Source organism: Thalassophryne amazonica, chromosome 11 (genome assembly GCF_902500255.1).
Source record: "Thalassophryne amazonica chromosome 11, fThaAma1.1, whole genome shotgun sequence".
Taxonomy (NCBI): domain Eukaryota; kingdom Metazoa; phylum Chordata; class Actinopteri; order Batrachoidiformes; family Batrachoididae; genus Thalassophryne; species Thalassophryne amazonica.
In genome coordinates, this window is record NC_047113.1 from 29849679 (window position 1) to 29855688 (window position 6010).

The window sequence follows — 6010 nt, forward strand, 5'->3', positions numbered from 1 at the left end:
GAGAGGTGGAGGTGGATTTCCCACCATACGTGTTGCTGGGTATAAACACACCTACATCTAACTGTTTTTGTTCCTTGCCAGCAGTACCAGATCCGACAAGCGGAGGCAGTGGCCACCTGGGAGTTCGGGACTTGGCGGCTCCAGTATTCCCGGGGTTCGGTGGCGGAGGAAATCGTGTGGTTCCGGTTCTGCTTTGGACAGACGTCTCTTATCTTCGAGCCTGCCCACATGACACGTTCTGTAAATTGACTTCATTGCATACTATTGTGACCTGCCGTGTTTGTTGTGCTCATTCACAACAGTAAAGTGTTGTTATTTGACTTCCTCCATTGTCCGTTCATTTGCGCCCCCTGTTGTGGGTCCGTGTTCCTACACTCTCACAACAGGATATCTCGGCCAACGTCATGGACCCCGAGGGGCGTCAACCGGCTGTTGAACGGCCAATGGAAGAGCAGGGCGCACAGGCGTCTGCAGGAGGCATGATCGGTGAGTTGCAGCGAATCCTCACCGCTTTTATGGCTCGGTTGGATCTAATGACCGAGCAGAACGTTCTCCTTAACCGCAGGGTGGAGGCTCTCGCCGCGAGGGCGCTGCTGCGGCTCCCCCTCCTGCCGATCCTGTGCGCAACAGTGACGTTCCACAGGTCGTTCAACGACCCCTCCCACCTTCCTCTGAAGCATACATAAGCCCTCCAGAGCCGTACGTGGGTTGTGTGGAGACGTGCGCGGACTTTCTTATGCAGTGTTCGCTCGTCTTCGCACAACGTCCCGTCATGTACGCGACTGATGCCAGTAAGATAGCTTATGTGATAGCTCTGCTTCGGGGTAAAGCACGCGCCTGGGCTACGGCGCTCTGGGAACAGAACTCACGGTTGTTATCAGCATACACTGGGTTTGTGGGGGAGTTCAGAACAGTGTTTGATCACCCTAACAGAGGAGAGACCGCTTCAACAGTGCTGCTGTCAATGAGACAGGGACGCGAGAGCGCAGCCGCTTATGCAGTCGACTTCCGCATCGCGGCTGCGAGGTCCGGCTGGAATAACGTTGCGCTCCGCGCCGCCTTCATAAACGGACTGTCGTTGGTTCTGAAGGAGCAGCTGGTAGCTAAGGAGGAACCGCGGGATTTAGATGGGCTTATCGATCTCGTTATACGGTTAGACAATCGGTTGGAGGAACGCCGTCGGGAGCGAGGCGAAGGACGTGACCGGATATGAGCCACCCCTCTCCCTTCCGGGTTCGAAAAGGGGCCGCCCTCCCCACGCTCCACAGCCGCAGCGCTTTGTGGGGCAACAGCTCCCCCTGCTAACGTTGTTAGGGAAATGCACAGGGCCAAAATGGGGAGGCTGATCCGTGGAGAGTGTTTTCTCTGCAGCTCAACTGAGCACACACAGAGAAACTGCCCCAAACGGCCAAAACGACAACACTCGCCCTTAGAGACTGGGCTAAGGGGGGGTCAAAACATTCAAGTAAGACGCACACAAATTGCCACACGACTCCCAGTCACAATCCTGAGCGGGGATTTAACCCCTCAAGCCCGAGCACTGGTGGACACGGGGTCAGAAGGGAATCTGCTAGACAGCAGATGGGCAAGGGAGGTAGGGCTCCCTCTGGTGGCGCTTCCTTCGCCATTGCAGGTGCGGGCACTAGATGGCATCCTCCTCCCTTTACTCACACACAAGACACAACCAGTAACTCTGGTGGTGTCTGGAAACCATCGGGAGGAGATTGAGTTTTTTGTAACTCCTTCTACCTCCCGCGTGATTTTGGGCATCCCATGGATGTTGAAGCACAATCCCCGGATTGATTGGCCGTCTGGGGTGGTGGTTCAGTGGAGTGAAACCTGCCATCGGGGGTGTTTAGGATCCTCGGTTCCTCCCGGTTCACAGGCTAAGGAGGAGGTCAAAGTCCCTCCCAATCTGACGGCAGTGCCGGTTGAGTACCACGATCTTGCTGACGTCTTCAGTAAGGATCTGGCACTCACCCTTCCCCCGCACCGTCCGTACGATTGTGCCATTGATTTGGTTCCAGGCGCTGAGTTCCCGTCCAGCAGGCTGTACAACCTCTCACGACCTGAGCGCGAATCAATGGAGACCTACATCCGGGACTCATTAGCTGCCGGGCTGATCCGGAACTCCACCTCCCCGATGGGGGCAGGTTTCTTTTTTGTGGGCAAGAAAGATGGCGGACTCCGTCCATGCATTGATTACAGGGGGCTGAATGAGATTACGGTTCGCAACCGATACCTGTTGCCATTGTTAGATTCCGTGTTCACCCCCCTGCATGGAGCCAAAATCTTTACTAAGCTGGATCTTAGAAATGCGTATCACCTGGTTCGGATCCGGAAGGGAGACGAATGGAAGACGGCATTTAACACCCCGTTAGGTCACTTTGAGTACCTGGTCATGCCGTTCGGCCTCACCAACGCCCCCGCGACGTTCCAAGCCTTGGTTAACGACGTCTTGCGGGACTTCCTGCACCGATTCGTCTTCGTATATCTGGACGATATTCTCATCTTTTCTCCGGATCCTGAGACCCATGTCCAGCATGTACGTCAGGTCCTGCAGCGGTTGTTAGAGAACCGACTGTTTGTGAAGGGCGAGAAGTGCGAGTTTCACCGCACGTCTTTGTCCTTCCTGGGGTTTATAATCTCCTCCAACTCCGTCGCCCCTGATCCGGCCAAGGTTGCGGCGGTGAGAGATTGGCCCCAACCAACAAGCTGTAGGAAGCTGCAACAGTTCCTCGGCTTCGCTAATTTCTATAGGACGTTCATTAAGGGCTACAGTCAGGTAGTTAGCCCCCTGACAGCCCTGACCTCTCCAAAAGTCCCCTTCACCTGGTCGGATCGGTGCGAAGCCGCGTTCAAGGAGTTGAAACGACGGTTCTCTACTGCGCCAGTTTTGGTGCAGCCCGACCCTAGCCACCAGTTCATGGTTGAAGTGGACGCCTCTGACTCAGGGATAGGAGCCGTGCTGTCCCAGAGCGGAGAGACCGATAAGGTCCTTCACCCGTGTGCCTATTTTTCCCGCAGGTTGACCCCGGCTGAACGGAACTATGACGTCGGCAATCGAGAACTCCTTGCGGTGAAAGAGGCTCTTGAAGAGTGGAGACATCTGTTGGAGGGAACGTCCGTGCCATTCACGGTTTTCACTGACCACCGGAACCTGGAGTATATCAGGACCGCCAAGCGGCTGAACCCCAGGCAAGCCCGCTGGTCACTGTTCTTCGGCCGTTTTGACTTCCGGATCACCTACCGCCCTGGGACCAAGAACCAGAGATCGGATGCCTTGTCCCGGGTGCATGAAGACGAAGTCAAAACTGAGTTGTCGGATCCACCGGAACCTATCATCCCGGAGTCCGCTATCGTGGCCATCCTCACCTGGGACGTGGAGAAGACCGTCCGGGAGGCCCTGGCACGGAGCCTGGACCCCGGAACCGGGCCGAAGAACAAACTTTACGTCCCACCAGAGGCCAGGGCTGCAGTCTTGGACTTCTGTCACGGTTCCAAGTTCTCCTGTCATCCGGGGGTGCGAAGAACCGTGGCAGTTGTCCGGCAGCGCTTCTGGTGGGCGTCCCTGGAGGCCGACGTCCGGGATTATATCCAGGCCTGCACCACCTGCGCCAGGGGCAAGGCTGACCACCGCAGGGCACCGGGACTGCTCCAGCCGCTGCCTGTGCCTCATTGCCCCTGGTCCCACATCGGCCTGGATTTTGTCACGTGCCTCCCGCCGTCCCAGGGCAACACCACCATCCTCACGATAGTGGACCGATTCTCCAAGGCGGCCCACTTCGTGGCCCTCCCGAAGCTCCCGACTGCCCAGGAGACAGCAGACCTCCTGGTCCACCATGTCGTCCGGCTGCATGGGATTCCAACAGACATCGTCTCCGATCGTGGTCCCCAGTTCTCCTCGCAAGTCTGGAGGAGCTTCTGCCGGGAACTGGGGGCCACGGTGAGTCTCTCGTCCGGGTATCATCCTCAGACCAACGGGCAGGCAGAACGGGCCAATCAGGAGGTGGAACAGGCCCTGCGCTGCGTGACGGCCGCGCACCCGGCGGCCTGGAGTACCCATTTGGCCTGGCTCGAGTATGCCCATAACAGCCAGGTGTCTTCTGCCACCGGCCTCTCCCCTTTTGAGGTGTGTCTGGTGTACCAGCCCCCGTTGTTTCCGGTGGTCGAGGGAGAGGTCGGTGTGCCCTCGGTCCAGGCCCACCTGCGGAAGTGCTGTCGGGTGTGGCGCGCCGCCCGTTCTGCTTTGCTGAACGCCCGGACGAGGGCTAAAGCCCATGCAGACCGCCGGCGGACCCCGGCCCCTGCATATCGGCCAGGGCAGGAGGTGTGGTTGTCAACAAAAGACATTCCCCTCAAAGTGGACTCCCCTAAACTGCAGGACCGTTACATCGGTCCCTTCAAGATACTCAAGGTCATCAGTCCAGCCGCAGTGCGGCTTTAGCTTCCGGCCTCACTGCGGATCCATCCTGTTTTCCATGTGTCCCGGATAAAACCGCATCACACCTCACCCCTCTGTGCTCCGGGTCCGGCACCGCCTCCTGCCCGGGTCATCGATGGTGGGCCGGCTTGGTCTGTGCGCCGGCTCCTGGATGTCAGTAGGATGGGCCGGGGCTTCCAGTATTTGGTGGACTGGGAGGGGTACGGACCCGAAGAACGCTCCTGGGTGAAGAGGAGCTTCATCCTAGACCCGGCCCTCCTGGCCGATTTCTACCGCCGCCACCCGGACAAGCCTGGTCGGGCGCCAGGAGGCGCCCGTTGAGGGGGGGGTCCTGTTGTGTGGGCCGCTGAAGAGAAGGTACTGCTGGCCCACAACCACCAGAGGGCACCCTGCCTGGAGTGCGGGCTCCAGGCACAAGAGGGCGGCGCCGCCTCACAGGAGCAGCCGGGGTGACAGCTGTCACTTATTACCTGTGACAGCTGTCACCAATCATCTGATCTTCAATCGTATATCAGCAGGACGACATCTCCACTTCTTTGCCGAGATATCGCTATGCTTAGGAGGTAACGAGCTCAGCCAATCAAGTTGTCTTTTCGACAGAAGAATATTGTTGCTTTGTGTTTTTTGACAGCAGACTTTTCGACGAGAGGTGGAGGTGGATTTCCCACCATACGTGTTGCTGGGTATAAACACACCTACATCTAACTGTTTTTGTTCCTCGCCAGCAGTACCAGATCCGACAAGCGGAGGCAGTTGGCACCTGGGAGTTCGGGACTTGGCGGCTCCAGTATTCCCGGGGTTCGGTGGCGGAGGAAATCATGTGGTTCTGGTTCTGCTTTGGACAGACGTCTCTTATCTTCGAGCCTGCCCACATGACACGTTCTGTAAATTGACTTCATTGCATACTATTGTGACCTGCCGTGTTTGTTGTGCTCATTCACAACAGTAAAGTGTTGTTATTTGACTTCCTCCATTGTCCGTTCATTTGCGCCCCCTGTTGTGGGTCCGTGTTCCTACACTCTCACAACAATTATTTTCATATCCCAATACTCCAGCTTTTACTTCCCTTGTCTTTCATACTTTTCCTTCTCTGTTTCTGTGTTTTCTCTTTTGGTAAAGGTTTTTCATTCCAAAGAGGTGCTTTGTGATGCCATCCACCACATAACTCATCCACACATACACATAAAGCTTCCTGAATCACATTTGCCACTGTCAGTTTTCCCCTATAGAATTTAGACAGGTTTATTTTTCATTCCAAAGAGGTGCTTTGTGATGCCATCCACCACATAACTCATCCACACATACACATAAAGCTTCCTGAATCACATTTGCCACTGTCAGTTTTCCCCTATAGAATTTAGACAGGTTTATTGCAGATGAATACCTTTGTCAGTGCAAGGATGTCTGTATGCTTGTGTATGTGCTTGAGAGTGTGGGTGGGTGAGCTCAGCCACATTTACAAACCAATTATAATGAGCCTTTTGATCCTCCTGTGTTGTGAAGAAATCAATTTCCTTTTTTGTAGGTATGTGCATGTGCATCTTTTTGTGTTGCTGTACAAGTTCT

At 55.7% G+C, this 6010-nt stretch overlaps 1 protein-coding gene across 1 annotated transcript in view; it reads left to right on the forward strand.

Moving 5' to 3' along the window:
* Positions 1–6010, forward strand: part of LOC117519815 (protein diaphanous homolog 1-like) — a 307697-nt gene that overhangs the window by 163655 nt on the left and 138032 nt on the right. The gene's annotated exons all lie outside the window — the stretch shown is intronic.